Raw genomic sequence first — 18,944 nt, 5'->3', positions numbered from 1 at the left:
ATGTTAACGTTTAGACCACTTTTCAAAAAAAAAAAAAAAACGCTTTAGTGAATGATTTTTATATTTTTTTTAGGTAAGACATATCAACCTGCATTTTTTGTGAGTCTTTTTGTAGCATCTTAGGCTATTTCCTCAAAAAATTTGAGCGAAGAAAAAATCGTGACATCACCTTAAAATTTAAATTTTAAACTTAAAAATAAACAAATCTCATAGAAGTGACGTGTATTATTTATTTCAGTGTATTGTTTTGCAGAAAGCCCGTCCAATTTCCTACATGTTTTTTTATCACTTTTTTGATACGATGCGACGGCTTCGAGATACAGACATTTTTAAATTACAAAGTACAAATATATTTAAGTAACTTACGCCCTTCTCAAATGTTATTTGTGAGTACAATTGGCTCCATGTATACAAAAATGGATTTATATATGCCTAGGATAACATGACAAGTTTTATAGAAATCGGAGAGAGTCGGGTACAAAAATACCGGAAAAATTCAAGATTTGAGCTGGAATTGCTCAAGAGCGTAATTTATGATGAATTTGCTGTCTTTGGCAAAGTTGTGGGTATAATAAGGTAAATTCTTGGAGTGGAGTAGAAAATAAATTTAAGAATTGCCATTTTTCTGAAACAAATGAAATTTTGTGGGAAACTTTGAAAATACGGTCGAAAAAAAAACACTTCCTTTCTTAGATGCAAAATTGGATTTGAAATCAAAAAGAACTTAACAGAATTTTGATACAGTACACCTTTTTCGAGGTAAATCCACCTGGCTTGGCGAAAATTTTATAATTTGTGGGTTTGTTGTCGAGGTCTGGAAATATTTTGTTCGAAAAGTTTAGAAAATTTCCTTCAAATTTGACTGATTTAAAGACATGACCTCTAAAAAAATAAATCATTTTATCTTTAAGATGAAGCCATCAATCATTTCCAAAGAAAATTTAGCACCACTCTTAAATGCTCCGTATTTAATTAAATTTTGCGAATTTTTGCACCAAAATTAATCAGCATATCGACACCGTCGTGCTAAATTTTCGTGTGTCGCTTTTCGGCGTTCCGAGAAAAACACGTTTTAATGTTTGACCTTGAATAAACAAAAAACGGGAGCACGCAATTTAAACAATAAAAAACACGTCTTTTTTGGTTGGCCAGTCTGTGGATTATCCTGGAGTTTGGTTGCTGGTGTCCAGAGTTATAATTAAAAATGTTTACGCTAGTCGAGCTTGTGTCTGTGTCAAACGCGTTCTGACCTGAAATCCCTTTGGCCACTTGTCGCACTTACATCAATTTTCAGGCTGTGTCAAGATAGCGTGACAAGATTGAAACTTCTTTCATTTGAAGAGCGACAACAATGCACAAATGCTTTTCTGGTTTTTATTGAATATCTCTGGATTGAAATCGAATTTTGGGGATCTGTGAAGGTCAAAAGGTGAGGCATTGTGAGCTGCACAAAATGGCGTTCTTAATTCAATTTGGTCCAAAATGCATGTACGACAAGTTAGCACGACAGCGACGATATGCCGGATGTACCCTTCTTCAAGGCCCTGAAGGTATTCTTGATCTAAATCAAATGTGTCTCAAAAGTTATATTGTTTTGTGAAGCAATCGTTGACTACCTGGTTGGCAATCATTGATTAAGGATTGTTTTTATAGCTTTACAAGGAGGAGGCAAATCTATACCAAAAAGTATCAATACGTACAGGTTTTCATTCTTCTTTTCCTGATCTTTGTATTTTTAAATTATTTCTTCCTAAAGCAATTTTGTTTACAAGAGCTTTTCGTTCACTAAAGATAACAAATAAACAAATAAACTTGATTTTCCAACTAAATTTCACTTCTTTTAAACATATTACAAACATTTTCAAACGCAACATTGTATCGATTAGATCCCCCAAAAAAAACCTGTCCCGCTCGTGATACCATTCATGAATTCCATTCCACGTTTCGCCAAACATCCAGCAAGTGTCCCCTTCTGGCCTCTTCCGAATGCATACCTTCTGGAAGAGGGTACGCCAATGCCACTGTTTGCACTCGTGAATTCCAACGGAGGGGGCCACAATGGGTAATGAGAAAAAACGACCTCACATGCAATGAAATTCTCCTGGAAGAAACGTTCCCGGCCAAAGCCCTTTTTGCAACCAGATTCATGTTTTCATGTTGCTGGACGAGGGGGAAACCTGGGGAACACATACTCATGACGTGAAGACAGGTCCCGTCCAGAACGTTGTCGTCGTCGTCGTTTTACGACATTCGCGAACCCATTCGTTGGTTTTTTAGTACTCTTTCACATATATCATCCAGTTTGGCTTATTGGGCGCAGAACATCAAGCTTTGGGGCAGCCGAAACGGTTAATTTTTATTCATCGATTATGCCGCGGCGTTTTTTTTTATTGACTGAGACAACTTCGATTCGGAGGCATACACATTTCAAAGAACGCGTTCTGGTGGTCCTTTCGCGGTGGGTCGTAAAAAAATGTTTCTGAAAACATAGGAAAATCTCTGTTTTTGAAATATGTGCTATTTTAAGCCCGAATCGACCTTTTATCACTAATTGATAGGCAGGGGAGGGGGACTAGAGAGGCGTTTTATGGGTATTTTTTGTTGGTGCGGTCTGGACTATGTTTTGGACCAAACAAACCGATTATGAGAGGGGCTATCGCAGCATAGCGGACTTGGTCGAAGATGATTAAATTAAATTAAAAGTGCCAGGTTGGAGGAAAAGGAGCTATGAAAACGTTGGGTGTGGTTTCGCTTAAGACTTTTTTCTTCTAATGAGCAACTTTATTATCATTCGATTAGATGGGAGGTCGAACGGATTTCCAGGGAGGTGTGATTCCGAATGGGAGGTTTCGCTAGATGAAACTAACGGATTCTTTGAATTTGCTGTTAGATAAGTCGGTTTGGATTAGAAGAAAAATGTAATAAATCTGTTTAAGATGTTATGTAAAATGTTCTGAAGTTATTGTGTCATAAATTTTTTGTTGAATTTTAAGTTTTCTTTGATAACCGGATGTTGAAATGAAATGGTAATAATAGTTCAACTTACAATCTCTATTCTTTACTTTAGTGAAAGTCGTCCAAATCGTCTTCCAGTGACAAGCAACAATGTCACCAAAGCTGCGATCTTCGATTGCCATCTAAGATCGGGAATTGAGATGTCCCTGTCAACCCTTAACTGCTTCCTGGGGCACCTTCAATAAATTTTCAACCATTTAACGAGTCAACCATTTACACCACGCCTCGCGACGAAGCGTGGCGGAATTTCATAATCGACATTTCGCGCCTTAAAGCTGCCCCCTCAGGAGGGTAGTTATCCCGGTAGCAAAAGTGTCCCCCTTTAAGTACCAGCACGCGTGGACTGAATCTTTGATCTTGACGGTTGTTGCGTAATTTTAATAGGCTCTATTCAAGTTCTACTTTTTTCTCCTATTGGTGGCAAAACGGAGGGGAGCAATGCTACAACCCATCAGTAACGTATTCAGAGTAGTACAGCACGGTGTGTTTGATTTTTATTTTAAATACATTGATAAATTGTTTGATATTTAACGATCTTTTGTGCTTGTTAATTTAAAGTTATTTTACCAATTAAAACAAGCAAAATTGTTTTGATAACTTTGACTGCGTTTAACAAAAGTCTCATAATTGGATGGCAGTGAAATTATAGGGAAGTAAAGTTTGGGACAGACTCACATTTCTTCCAAATATTTTAAAAATTGTCACCCATTGGCTACCACACACATCTATTGTGGTTCGTCAGACAACTAGGTTGACTTGCGGTCTTCGTCGTCGTTGATTGATTGAAGCATAAATGGACCGATCCGGACGGACGTCACCAGCCGCACGACACGACACAACTGGAGTGCGCGTCAGACAGTCAGTCAGTCGTCGGCGATTAGAAAAGCCGCAATTTTCCGCGACTTGAGCAATATGTGTGTGTGTGCGTTTGCGTGAATTGCATTGTGTTTCAAGTTTTTCCAGATGACAGTTTGCCAGAGTGGGGAGAGATATGTGCTGCTTGATATCCCGGCAATTCGTGGGAAAGTGTAGAAAAGGTGAAAACATGCCTGGTGGAAGTTGGTTGGCATTTGAAACTTGTTATAAAAGTTTTGAATTCTTGTAGCTGTAAATATTTTACTTCTCAATTTTTTACGTGAATTTTGCTTGGATCAGTTATTGTCCAGTACTTTACTAACTTCATTGCCATCGGTTTATCACCACAGACATGTCCTTCAGGCGAATAAAGCATCACTTTAGTATCTCCATAAACCTGCCTATATTACCGGCTGTCCTTAGTACTATCAACCCCGTCACCATATTTGGCCAAAACCAAGAAACGCACTCCACCAACAATGTAGTGTATCCTTGGCCGAGCATACATTTTTCGATCATGTTTTTTTTTCTCCATTATCATGACCGTGGTCCACGTGACCCATTCCCGTCGTTCGCATGCGGTATGGAAATTTACCTTAACAGCAGCAGCAACATAATCAACAGCCTTCCATTTGCATGCAATTGTCACATTTTCATCCTGAGAACTTCCAAGTATAAGTTGGGGAAATACTCTGGCAACTCAGTTGTGAAACTTATGATTGCCATATAAGATTATACAATGACATTTAGAGAAACTATTTTTAAAATGATATTATTATTTCACAACATGAAAATATAACTGTTTCAGTGTGATCTTTTGTCAACGTTTTTTTCCGATTTTGAACAACAATGTTGTCAACTTTGAACACATTTACTGCCAAATTTAAAAAAAAAATGATGACGATTTTGGAATAATATTTACAAATACGACAACTTAGAGTTACCGGATTTGCTTACAGGATTTCTATCCGTGTATGACGTCGAAAGACAAAAAGTCGAATGGACAAAAGGTCGAATGGATGAATGATCGAATGAACAAATGGAATGAACAAATGGTCAAAAGTGGACAAGTGTTCGACTGGACAAAAGGGCAAAAGCTTTTTATATATATTTATTTAAATAGTCTGGCTTTTTCTTTTTTTTAAGAATGAAATGACTTACATTAATAAAATACAAATGTTTTTTCATGTTCAGATAAATCAGAAAATGGTTTGGAAGTTATTAGTTTTTTAAAATATTAAGTTTGAAATTGTTAAATATTAATAATTATTAAAATTACTATTATTATTAAAATAATAATAATAATTATCAATATAATAGTTATTTATAGCATTTTTGACATTTGATCTTTTGTCCATTTTCGACCTATTCTCCATTCAACTTTATGTTTTTCGACCATTTGGCATTCGAACTTTTGTCCATTCGACCTTTTGTCACAGAGGCATCGCATTGTTATACGTCATTATGAGAATATAAAAAAAGACACCAACCATGTAAAGATAATTTCTTGAATAATAGTCTTACTTTAGAAATGAAAGTATCTGCATGATTTCAAATTCAATTCTAATTAACCATTCTAATTAATTGTATTTAAATGGTTGTTGTCTATCTGGGATATTAAGCGAGAACTATTTAACAGTTTTTTTTAAAGGAAAACTGTCTTGAAATTTTCATGACAGCTTTTATATTTTCTATTATATTTACAATATGGTAAGGCCAATATAAACAAAGGACAATTGAATAAAAAAAGAAGCACCACCGAAAAACAAATTTTTGCTCAAAAAAATATTTGTTGAGCCAAAATCTTTTTTTTGTTCTTGTTGTTTGCACAGTCCAATATCTAAAAAATGTAATCTAATCTAAACCAATCATTCGCTCTGCAGCATTGCATTGGCGTTCTCGATTGCAAACGTTCAAATAAATCAAATTCACAATTTAATACTTCAAAACATTGTTATTTATTGATCGCTTAAAAAATCTTCAAAAACTGTACATCGTAGATTCATGAGAAGCCTATAAAATAAAAGATATTGTAAAGTGTTACACTGCAATTATTAGCCTGTTAATTTCAACTAGAGATATGTCAACAATATTGAGCAATTGCTGATATTTTTCAACGTCTACATTACATTGATAATAAAAATTATATAAAAAATTAACTTTGGAGAACCATATTTGAAAAAGTGGATAATTTATTCTTCATACAAGTTAACCCTCTACAACCTAACCCCGCCTTTAGACGGGCTTCGAACGGCGGGTCAAATTGCCAAAAATCAATTTTCCAACTGATTTTTGATCTTTAAAAAGCATTGGAAAGAAGAACTCCTTAAATTATAATACTAAAAATAAAACAAGAAAAACAAGAAAAGTAAAGTTTTTCTCAAAAGTTGCTCAAAATGACCTCCTGAACACGGAAAAAAAATATTTTCGAAAAAAAATTGGACAGTAGATGGTTTATCTAAATCTGTGAGAAACTAAAATTTCCTTACCTTAAAATTCATTTCGAAAAGTGTTTATTGTTCGAAGGAAGTATTTCGTTGAAACTTAAAACTTTTTTAGGACATAAATTCATCATTTCTCAAATAAATGTCAGCAACAATGCTTTTTGAATTGATTCCTTTAAAAAATAACAAAAACCTGTAAAATTGGTGGGATAAACGTTGAATTACATTCCGACCTCAGCCAGAGTCGAAGGACAAAAACTATTCAAAATATATGGAGTGGAATTATTCATACCAAAAGAAAAGATATTGTTAAAATATTGTTTGAACCCCTAGTAAATACAGTTGGAAATCCATTTGGATCGAACCTGCCATAGGAGTTTTGATTACATTTGAGACCCTAATAAAGTCGTCCATCATTTTCAAGAAAAATTAATCATAACTTAAAACAGCTAATTTATCGAATATTTGCATTAAAATGAATGATATTCTGTTCTAAAACCATTTTTGTTTCAAAATTTCATAATTTTATGATGCATTCATTGACGTTCTGGTTGACAATCTTTATTTGGTGATGATTGCCAACAATACAGTGAACATTTATTTTCTTTAAAAAACTTCCAAATTTCAATGTAATTTTAAGTGCAACCAGCTGAAAATAATTTAAAGTGCATTCCTCTGCATTAATAATCATTTTTAACATGATTGAGTAAATTCAAAAATATGCTGATTTTATGTGATTTTTCATTTTACAGTACCGCAAAAAAAAAGAATATTTTCTGTAAAACCTAGAATTTTTTAAAGGGACCATCCATAAACCACGTGGACACTTAAGGGGGGGGGGGGGTATGGCGATTGTCCACGCTCCATATAAAAAAGCTTTTTTTTGTATGGACAATTGTCCACGAGGGGAGGGGGTTGAGATTCCCGAAAAAGTGTCCACGTGGTTCGATGTACTGCTGTATAATGCATTTTCCATGCCTTTTTTCCATTGAAATGTTAAAATTCTTTCTTTAAATATACATTTTTTTGTCATAGAAATAGTATTAAAATCCAGTTAGATTTTAATGTTTTCTTAGAAAAGCTTTTTAAAATATCTTAAAAGATATAGGTAAACAAAAAATTAAACCTTTACAGAGAACTTTCCAGTTGCAAAGCATATCTTTGCAAACTGCCAACTCTCGTCGTACACGATCCGTCCAGGCATCGTGCGAGAATCCCCTCGAGCCAGTAATTAACGCCACTAAAGATCACTTTTCTTCGCGTGATCCTCGCGAGTATGCTGCTGACACAGATTCGCAAATGTTGGACCTTATGCAGATACCTTTTTACTTGTGGAACCTCCCCGCCATCACCCAGAAGTTGAAGTACACTTCTTCTTCTCGTAGAAGGTAGAAGCAATGGACGGCATGACCGGGCGATTTTTCTTCCAAGCCACTTCGTCTGATCTTTTGACAGTCATTAAATCCTCGACGCGGCAACGACTACGGTCCAAGGTGGAGTGTGCTTGCACTTGCACTTGGAATCAACCGGCCAAGTGCATCAGATATGGTCGAAGAAAGGAAAACCGCCACTCTGGCCAGACAGACGAGACGTCGACTGATGACCACCGACTGCCAGACACGAGGGCCCAGGATCGTCCGTTGGGAGTAGCAGCAGCATGTAACTTAAGGGGTTGTCCGACTACTGAGCGTCACAGAGACTCCCAGAGTTCAAGGCCCTCAGGGTCGGCACGCCTTTAGTCAAGTCGCGCAGCTGGGGAATGCTTGTGATGTCCAATGTAAAACTCCAGGTGTGCGGTCCAAAACTCTACACACTTTATTCTCTCTCTCTACACTTCTCTTTATTCCTCCCACTTTCTTACAGACTAATCTGACCTTTTTCTTCACTTCTTCTTCGGGGCCCCGTCGTCGATCGCAGCTCGCCGGCGAAGTCCACCTTCCTGTTCCTGCTACACACTTCCGCTCCCTCCTTCTTCTCCTTCTTCACTTCCGCTTCTTCAAGCTGGCGCACGCGTGCACGACCGCTTGCCGTCCAAGGTGGCTCTCCTACGGCGCGTCGTCGATGGACCCGTCCGCTGCTCGTCCTGGCCTCACCACAGATGGTTACGGCTGTGGCCTTCGGTACACCGTCGAGGGTGCCCGGAATCCCCGGATAGGCACAGGTCGAGCAGGTTATCCCGGTAACGGTTGCGTTCGGGGAGACTCGAGGTGGTTTGAGTCCCCGGTAGGTGTCAGCGACACGGGTGAGCCGTCGTTGGTACTGAGACGGTTATCACCAAACACAAGGGGTCCTGGCAGTAGATGGTTTGAGGTTAGGGTCGTGACGGTTGGGTTTTGGGGTGGGTAGGGATCTTTGGGCGTGCTGTGGAGACTACTGGCGTACCTGGTGTCCTCCAAATCAACTCCTGCACTCTAGCAACTCGGCGTTGCTCTCCTACTGGTCCAGCTGGTGATGCTGGGCACTTCTGGGCACTGATGGGCACTGCTGGGCACTATTAAAAGTAACTTGGCGGAACAGATGGTAGTCGACAGATCTGTTCGCTTTGGCGTCGTCCGGGAATAGAACGATTCCGCGGACTCCCAGCATGATGGCGGTCCTAGTTCTTCCCCTTGCCTCCTCATCTTCATCCGAGCCTTCACCCCTGATCCCCATCCTTCCTGTCACGACTCCTTTCGCCTCCCCGCCCACAGCTTACAGCTCCTCTGGTGGCGGGTTATGGAAGTTCGTTGGTAGCGCTGGCTGCACACTGGGATGTTGTTGGTGGACGATGAGCCGGGTCTTCGCTGGGAGAAAACCACCAGACACACAAACACTACCCAAGCATGGTATTTTCACGAATTTACTACGCGATAGCCGCGGAGACCTTCACTAGTGGAGTCCCGACGGTTACACTCTCCCCCAGCTCGGGTAAAAAAAATACTTGAGAGCAAGGATTTTTTTTGCAACTCAAAAATTCGTTTTATTTGTGAATTTTTTGCGAGTCCCCAACCGGTGCGGCCTAGCTGAACCATCCGAACCAAGCATAACGAACACAGGACCGGAATTCACTACCTTTACGGTAGCTCATGAAACATTTCACCATTCAAATCTGACCTCTAACATCCAAAAATATATAAGAAACATGTGAGATTTGCGAAGTATTGTGATCGGAATTATCGGGGTCATAAGGCTTCAACGAAGGATAAAATCCCTCTCCGCGCTGTTTAGCAGGTCGAACCTGTGTACTGGCCCTCAACGTATATTTCAACTCCGGCCTCCAGCGAATAATCCATCTATATACTTCGTGGTAACTCACCAATTGTAGAAAAGGTAATTAGCAAAAACATTAAAATTAACGAAATCACTACAAGAAAATAAATTAAATAACACATGCACATGAACATTTTAAAATTCAATAAATAGCATGCAAATAAATAGATTAAAAAAAATGAATAAGTTTATGACTGGGGCTCCGGAGCAATTATATACAAAAGTAAAGTCATGTGTGACTATACATGAAATATTTCAACGTTGTCGGAGTTGCGTTTTAGTACATTATCTCGAGATCTCGTTATCACCGTTGTGTCTGTGTGCATGCGATCTTATCAGGGAACTCACAGAATCTGTCAATCATCTGTCACTAAAATGTGCTTTAAGATGCTGTAAACATGTGAAAAGTGTGTTGAGATTTTAATTGGAAAATTTTGGGTGCGCGCGGGGCGAAAATCGGTTTTATCATGTTTATTTTCGTACGAAATTTAATGGCCATGTTGATCTCTGTGGATAACAACGATTTTCGCTTGGTAATCCCTGAAAATTCCCTCTTAAAACTCAACACTAAACTCTATGACTATGAAAACGTAAGTATGGTGAACAGTAGCAATCTATGTTTCCCGATTGTTAGTTGACAGGATATTTTTTAATTTGAAAATTCTAGTGATCGTGACATAAACAGTGAATAGTTTCCCTAACAAGTCCGCCTCTTCCCTTTAAACACATTCACACACACTGCTGCAGATCAAATTATGTTTACGATCTTGCATGCAAGTTATGTAAACGCGCACAGGATGAAATGCACTTGCACTCTCTCCCTATCATTCATTCATAGAAAACTTTTATAACTCCTCTCTCCTCTCCGTTCATTCATAAATATTCTTTTGCTGGTACCAGATTTTAAAATCATTCAAACAAATTAAAACGATAAATTCATTGATTTTTTAATTTTTTTGCTAGCTTTTTGGAACGATCCTTGATTTGTCGTACGTAGTGTACCTAATGACACCCACGTACTGGTTCCTAAGCGCGGTGCATCCACTATGCCACCTACTTTTTGGCTTTTCCTGACATTTCCCGCACGAACGCTGCAGACCTTCTTGGAGTTGACAAACTGGAGTAGTCGGTTGGTTTAGGAAAAAGGTTTGATCATAACTCGTACCGTACCTCAATTTTAATCCGCGGTTCAGCTTTCGGTGACTAAATGTAGGTTTTGTTTTAGGTCCTTTACGCCTTGAGATCGGCAGCCGAGAACACGCCGAGGGACTTTCCGTTCAAGTCCGACACCTCGTACGAGCTGGTGCCCTTCTTACGGACGATGATGCACGGTGTGTACTGGGGTCCGAGCTTGGCGTTGTATTGGTCTCCTGCCGACGACTGACGAAAGCTTTTTTTATACACACGCTGACCCACATCGAAACTTGGTGAGTATCGCTGGTGTCTGAGGTCGTACTTCCGTTTAGTCTCCTCGTGAGCTTTTTTCAGCTGCTCTCTCACGAACTCATAAATTCTCTTCGTTACTCCGTCGAATTTTTTCATTCTCTCTTCCTCGCTGAGTTCTTGCTCCTTCTCAAGCCTGTGATCCGATCCCTTACTGATGATCTCGTGACCAAAAACGACGCAATGCGGACTAAATTTAGTCGTCGAGTGAATGGTGTTATTAAGCACGAACTCGATTTCCGACAATTTTGTGTCCCAAAGCTTCTGGTCAAGCTTCACGTACGATCGAATCATAGCGTTGATGGTGCGGTTAAGACGTTCCACCGGGTTCGCCTGACTTCGGTGCCGCGCATTAGCCCAGTGCTGAACATCATAACGTTCCAGCAAACTCTGGAACTCTTTCGACAAAAACGTCGTCGCGTTGTCACTGATTAGGATTTGGGGAGTGGACAGTCGTCGAAACCACAACTCTTCCAGAATCTTGCAAGCACTAATCGCAGAAATCTTTTTCACGGGAACAAGCAGGCAATATTTAGAAAATAGATCCATGATCACTAATAAATGGGCGTTGCCCTGCTTGCTCCGTGGCAGAGACTGGATATAGTCGATGCATATGATCTGGAAGGGTCGCGTAGCGACACGCTGTTTCCCCATTTCCGGCGCAGTTGACTTCGTAGACGGTTTGTTTACTTTGCACGGCTCGCACTTCGCGATGTACTTCCTAACATCCGATGACAACCGTGGCCAGTAGTACCGTTGTTTGATCTTCTCAACACACTTGTCAAACCCAATGTGGAGATTCTCGTCGTGTTCTTCCTTCAATATCCTGTTTCTCAGCGAGACTGGAATACACTGTTTCCACTCGAAACGATAGTCCATGACGTCAGACTTTGCTGCGACAAACTTGTAGAGCTTGCCGTCCTCGATCCGAAAGTCCGTGTACTTCTCGGGATCGTCCTTGACGGCGGCGAATAGTTTCCGGTACCAACCGTCCTCGGGCTCTTCTTCAAGACTCTCGATGGATCGGGAGAGCGCGTCCGGAACTATGTTGTCCTTGCCTTTGCGATGCTTAATCTCCATGTCGTATTGTTGGAGGAGGATACTCCACCGACTCAACCGAGAAGAAGACCGCCACTTGGATCGCATAATAAAAGTCAGGGCTGAAGAATCGGTCACCAAATTGAACCTCGTACCTTCAATGTAACACCTGAACTTTTCTATGCTTCGAAGTGCGGCTAAGCCTTCCTTCTCGGCTGCGTGGTAGTGGAGTTCCGCCCCCTTCAATTTCTCAGAAAAGTAAGCAATCACTTTCTCCTCCCCATTATGCACCTGTGTGAGGACGCCAGCGATAGCGTTGTCCGACGCGTCCGTTTGGACGGTGAATGGAAGCGTAAAGTTAGGATTTGCCATCACAGGGGCAGAAATGAGCCGCTCTTTGATGGTCTTAAATGCACAATCAGCTGCCGTGTTCCATACCACCCTCTTTGGCTTATTTTTCAATAAGTCAGTGAGAGGTGATGTAATTTCACTAAAATTTGCGATGAACCGTCGGTAATAATTGGCCATACCGAGGAATCGACGTAATTGTCTTACCGAATGAGGAACCTGATATCCGATGATCGCTTGGACGCGATCCGGATTAGGTCGTAGCCCATCTTGGGACAGAATGTACCCAAGATACGGTAACTCCTGGCAGCAAAATTTTGATTTTTGAAGATTGATGCATAAGTTGGCTTCCTTCAAGCGTTTCGCTAGCTCCCTCAACCTTTGCACATGCTCGTCAAACGTTTGACTCGCAACGACGATATCGTCTAAATAAACGAAAATCGCCGGCTCTAACGCACCATGACCTAGGACTTTGTCCATCAATTTACTAAGCGAGGCGGGACTATTAACCAACCCAAACGGAAGCCGTTTGAATTGGAACAGCCCCATGCCTGGTATCATAAAAGCTGTGTACTTCCTAGACTCCGGATCAAGCGGAACCTGTAAGAAGGCTTGTGACAGGTCAATGGTGGACAGATATTTCACCGGACCGAGATGACTCAAGATCCGGTTCTGGTGCGGTAATGGGTACGCATCCCTTTTTGTTCGCTCATTAAGTTTTCTCGCATCCAAACAAAGTCTAATTTCGTCAGTATCGCGTTTTTTAACTGGCACAACCGGAAGTGCCCAGTCGGACTCCGACGGTTCGATAATCCCTTCACGAATCATCTTCTCGACTGCAAGGTGGATCTTCCGGTGGATCTCCGGACTCCACGGATAAGGATTCTGCCTCACCGGATCCGCGTGAACAAATTCTTCTTTCAATTCTATCTTGTGTTCCATCTTGTTGGTCTGGTTCAAGAGACCTGGCTCCGCCACCAGAAACAGTTTTCTAATCTCCTCCAGCTCGCGGTTCTGTTCGTCTGACAACGTTTCCTCGTCGTCCAGACCTTCGTGTGCTCCATCATCCAAAAATTCAATCATCTCGTTCTGTACTGCTGGTCGAATTCCAAATTTCAACCAGAAATCGTAGCCTAAAACACATCTACGGTGCAGTTTTGGGGCGATCAGGACATTCAGCAATTTAGTGCAGCCGTTGAACGTGAATGGAATCTCTACACTCCCAAGGACTTCCAAATCATCTCCCGCGGCTGTTTTCAAGTTGACATCCGAAGGTTCAAGCTTCAGATTCAACGCTTTCATGATCCTCTTCGCACCGACCCCTAAAACTGTCCGTTGTGCTCCGCTGTCCAGAAGCCCAATCACGCCAATTCCCATGAGCTCGACTCTCGTGAATGGCCTGGCGTCTCCACTGAGTTTGACGAGCATCGAAGCAATCTCGTCGCTCTCGGTGGCCTGGCCCACCTGCGAGTATCCTAACTCCTGAAGTGTGGCTGACACGTCTTCTTCTTCAGCAAGAGGTCTTTCGGCTTCGTTGATGCGACTGCTCTGCCTCACTGAGCAGTCCGTCGCACGTTTTTTGATTCACAAAAAAGGACAATCTTTGGTTGGAAACCCTGGAAAACCACAGTTCTCACAGAAAGTTTTCCTCGTCTCGTCACAGTCCTGGAACCTATGTCCTTCATCGTGGCAGTTGAAACATACACCCTTTTTAATAGGAATGTACGCCTTCAAAATCCTTTGAAGTGGGTCAGTTCCGCTCGGACCTGGTCTTGCTTCCTCCGGTTTTCGCTCCGGTCTTGAACCACTCTCCTGCTTAGCCAACGGTTTCGGTTGGAATTGAGGTTTCCCACCTGAAGGAGGAGGTTTTCCACCTTGTTGGGTTGGGAAACTCTGCTTAATCGGTGGTTTGTAGTTTGGGTTGAAGTTTTTTCCTTGATAACCAGTCTTTTGGCCACCTTGGTTCTCCTGAAATCGGTTCTCCTGAAAACGGTTTCCTCCATTTCCGCCTCTCTGGTACGACTGCTGCTGTCCAATTTCCTCGATCTTTGGGTTCCTTCTAGGTGGGTAGTTGTTTTCTTTGGTGTTGTTGTTGTAAATTTGCCAGTTGATCGAATCAAACTGTTTTCCAAATTCTCGCATAGCTGGAATTGTTTTGATTTTGGCGGCAAGCATCGCCGTCTTGCAATCCTCCCTGGTGTTCCTGAACAATAGCTTAAATTTCCGATCTGCATCCCACTGAACCGACATGTTCCGGAAAATTCGCACCATGTCCAGATAATAATCCTGGAATTTCTCCTTCGGACCTTGTTTCCGCATGGTCGCCTGGCGCTCGTACTGGTAGTCAATGTCCACTGGCAAGAACTCATTCTTAAGTTCTTCTACCAGATTTTTCCACGTCCTCAGCTCGTTGTTACTATTCACTTCCATGAACCACGCCCTCGCTTTACGCGTAAACAGGTGATGTGCAGACATGAAAAGCTCGTCGTCATCAAACCTCTCCGATCTCGCGTTAAATTCTACCTCCTTAATGAACTCATTCAACCTTCTACCGTTGTCCATCCCGTCGTACGTCACAGACCATTTGTGCACCGGCAACCGCCTGTTGTTAGAGACATTGTCTGATCTGCTCCCCGACGCCTGGTTGAACTTCGAATTTTGTTCACTACCCTTGAGACTGTCGAACGACCCGTACTTTTTCTTGATCCATTCACAAAAATCAACTGATTTTTGTGCTTTCTCTTGCTCACTTTGCAGAGAGTCCTCATTCACCTGTGTGCTGTTGGAAGCTTTCTCTCTCAAAGCCTTAGTTGCGACAGCGTTGCTCGCTTCTAGAATTGCCATTCGCTCCATTAGCAGAGCCACCGTATTCGTCAACTTCTCATTTTCATTCATAAGTCCTGAGACGATTTCATTCGCAGCTTTATTGGGTTGTTTACTTCCACCAACTACACCAATCTCCGCCAGTTTGTTATGCTCATCTACGCTCACGCTCTCTCCAAACACACCAATCTCTCCAATCACTCTATTATCTTCCTCACTCACTCCTGGCTCTCTCTGCAAATCTTGTTCTCCTTCAGCTAGGTCTTCGTTCGACTCGATCTCATCTTCCTCCTGATTCTCTCCAGGTTCTCCATCCTCCCGAAGTTTGCGTAAGCTTTCATTCAAAATCGAAAGTTCAGCACTTCGCACCTCCGGGTGAGGAGAGAACAGAGAAAAATATACTCTCAACATTTTCAAACATTCGCTCGCCATCATACCAATGCTACCCAAATCTGCTTCCTCTTTCGCGTGAGCTTTTGCTCGCTCTAAACGGAACAAGCAGTGGAGTAGCCTAGTCTTCCAATTTTGATCAGGGACCTTTTTTTTCTTAGGACCTTCCAAAGCCAAAATTATTTGTGACACTTTTTCGTCACAACACCGTAATTCAAACAACAACGAACTCCAAGCTGGTTTATAATTATTTTCTCGATTTTCTCTTTCAGTTCTCAACATTCCACGCAACATACGAATGCATTGACTGCGCGACACTCCTGCTGTATTGACCTCGCGGATGGTTAATTCATGCTCCAACTCATCATCAAGCAAATGATTTGCATCCATCGAGTAGTATTGGGCTCGAAGAGTATCGTGTTCCATTCCGAAAACGCGCAGAAAAAATCAACAAATTTAAAATTTAAAAAGAACGATCACTACAAATCCAAACAGTAACAACAAATTAACAAAAATTATATTTGAAATTAGTACGTAAGTTTGTAATGAAGCATTCGTTCAAACGAATTGCTTCAAAAGCTAATAAATAATCACTTTCCTTGTTGTTTTATTTCAACTATCCGAACGATCACCACACACAGACAAAACAATGTGCTCCAAACAATCTCGATTCAATTTAATCTTTAACAACTTCGACCTTCTTTTCAACAATCGCCCTTCTCACACAATTTTGGACATCAGAACCCCTTCAATGAAAAATGGAATGATCAATCGCAGTGTAAAGAGAATGTAATTTGGTCGCACTAGTGCGAACGTTATTCTAGGCTGGCTGGACGTTTTCCCAGAGACGCCTGCGTTGGTTGGTTCTTCACAAGCAATTCTTCCCAAGCTGGATTACCCTTGAAAACTGACTAAAGGTCAAATTTTTGTTGGGCGCCAAAGTGTAACTTAAGGGGTTGTCCGACTACTGAGCGTCACAGAGACTCCCAGAGTTCAAGGCCCTCAGGGTCGGCACGCCTTTAGTCAAGTCGCGCAGCTGGGGAATGCTTGTGATGTCCAATGTAAAACTCCAGGTGTGCGGTCCAAAACTCTACACACTTTATTCTCTCTCTCTACACTTCTCTTTATTCCTCCCACTTTCTTACAGACTAATCTGACCTTTTCTTCACTTCTTCTTCGGGGCCCCGTCGTCGATCGCAGCTCGCCGGCGAAGTCCACCTTCCTGTTCCTGCTACACACTTCCGCTCCCTCCTTCTTCTCCTTCTTCACTTCCGCTTCTTCAAGCTGGCGCACGCGTGCACGACCGCTTGCCGTCCAAGGTGGCTCTCCTACGGCGCGTCGTCGATGGACCCGTCCGCTGCTCGTCCTGGCCTCACCACAGATGGTTACGGCTGTGGCCTTCGGTACACCGTCGAGGGTGCCCGGAATCCCCGGATAGGCACAGGTCGAGCAGGTTATCCCGGTAACGGTTGCGTTCGGGGAGACTCGAGGTGGTTTGAGTCCCCGGTAGGTGTCAGCGACACGGGTGAGCCGTCGTTGGTACTGAGACGGTTATCACCAAACACAAGGGGTCCTGGCAGTAGATGGTTTGAGGTTAGGGTCGTGACGGTTGGGTTTTGGGGTGGGTAGGGATCTTTGGGCGTGCTGTGGAGACTACTGGCGTACCTGGTGTCCTCCAAATCAACTCCTGCACTCTAGCAACTCGGCGTTGCTCTCCTACTGGTCCAGCTGGTGATGCTGGGCACTTCTGGGCACTGATGGGCACTGCTGGGCACTATTAAAAGTAACTTGGCGGAACAGATGGTAGTCGACAGATCTGTTCGCTTTGGCGTCGTCCGGGGAATAGAACGATTCCGCGGACTCCCAGCATGATGGCGGTCCTAGTTCTTCCCCTTGCCTCCTCATCTTCATCCGAGCCTTCACCCCTGATCCCCATCCTTCCTGTCACGACTCCTTTCGCCTCCCCGCCCACAGCTTACAGCTCCTCTGGTGGCGGGTTATGGAAGTTCGTTGGTAGCGCTGGCTGCACACTGGGATGTTGTTGGTGGACGATGAGCCGGGTCTTCGCTGGGAGAAAACCACCAGACACACAAACACTACCCAAGCATGGTATTTTCACGAATTTACTACGCGATAGCCGCGGAGACCTTCACTAGTGGAGTCCCGACGGTTACAAGCAGCAGCAGCATTTCTGGGTCAACGAAACAGGTCTCGCGAGCCCGGCGGGGGGATTTCGCTGTCCCGGGACAAGTGTCTGGAGTGAGTGAAATTTTGTGGTGGTTGTTGGCGTTTTTTTTTTCGGGAGCGAGTTTTTCCAGGAAGGGACTGAAGAGTTTTTGAGTTTGATGTTGACGAGAAAATGCGCTCACAATGAGCGTGACTGAAAATTTTGTATTTTAATTTATTGTACATTCTTTTCAAGCCAAAATCAATCTCTTATTTAGTGTTACAAGTCATTTTTTACCTTTCCAACTAAATGGCATGTCTCCAAAAAAAAAAAAAAAATACAAAAAAAATCAATGACACTCTTTTGTTTAAAGTGGTCTACAACGATAGAAATAAGTACAACAGTAAATGTGGGAGTGGGACTTTTATGTAAAATTGCCCAGTTAATAGATTCCGTGCTTGGTTTAAGAAAATTGAGATGTTTAGACCTATTTTCAAAAATACGATGTTGTTAAATGATTTTGAAGATGATGAATCGAGCGAAAAAAAGTTCATTTTTTTCAAATCACGTCAAATTTTATACATTTGGTTTTTGACCACTTTTTATTAATTATTTATTATTTATTTATGTAACATTTTCGAGTGCAACTGGCTCCATATTCACAAAAATGTCTTTCATAAGCCTTGGATAACATGCCTACAAAGTGTAACTGATATCGGAGAGGGTCAAGCAAAAAAGTAGTTTTTTCGACTTTTCAATTTTCAACTTGATGAAAAATTCAGCGAAATTTGGAGATTTCCTAGAACAAAATTAATTTTTGTGACTTTCGAAATAAATCACAATTTTTATTCAAAAATTGTTATTTTTTCTACAAAATTGCCAGATCTGCACCGTTTATGTTCAAATTTTCACTTGAGGGTGACTTTGAATAAAATTTGAAAAACTCGAAGAGAGAAGTTTATCGATTTTCATACATGCCCCACCATCCCCATCGATTGTTATACAATGCCCCACCACCTTTATAACTCAAAATAGAAATTTCTATTGAATATAAATTGCAAACTTGGCTGAAAACTAAAATCAAAGTTATATTTTCTAATTTAAAAAAATGTAGAGCACTTTTCGATTGCAAATTTGATTTTGCCTTAAGAAATCATTTGTAATAATTTGTT

The 18,944-nt window shown here is 41.6% G+C and overlaps 1 protein-coding gene and 1 long non-coding RNA gene across 11 annotated transcripts in view; one reads left to right on the top strand and one right to left on the bottom strand.

Annotated features, from left to right (window-relative positions):
* The window catches only part of LOC6043724 (protein spire), a 340,317-nt gene that overhangs the window by 66,769 nt on the left and 254,604 nt on the right, over positions 1-18,944 (bottom strand). The gene's annotated exons all lie outside the window — the stretch shown is intronic.
* On the top strand, positions 10,008-16,761 carry LOC119767216. Its single transcript, XR_005277396.1, has 4 exons — positions 10,008-10,153; positions 10,527-10,709; positions 10,789-10,990; positions 15,878-16,761. It is a non-coding gene; the product is annotated as an uncharacterized LOC119767216 (long non-coding RNA).

Source organism: Culex quinquefasciatus, chromosome 2 (assembly GCF_015732765.1).
Source record: "Culex quinquefasciatus strain JHB chromosome 2, VPISU_Cqui_1.0_pri_paternal, whole genome shotgun sequence".
In the NCBI taxonomy this organism is placed as follows: Eukaryota; Metazoa; Arthropoda; class Insecta; order Diptera; family Culicidae; genus Culex; species Culex quinquefasciatus.
This window is presented reverse-complemented; position numbering and strand designations above follow the sequence as displayed.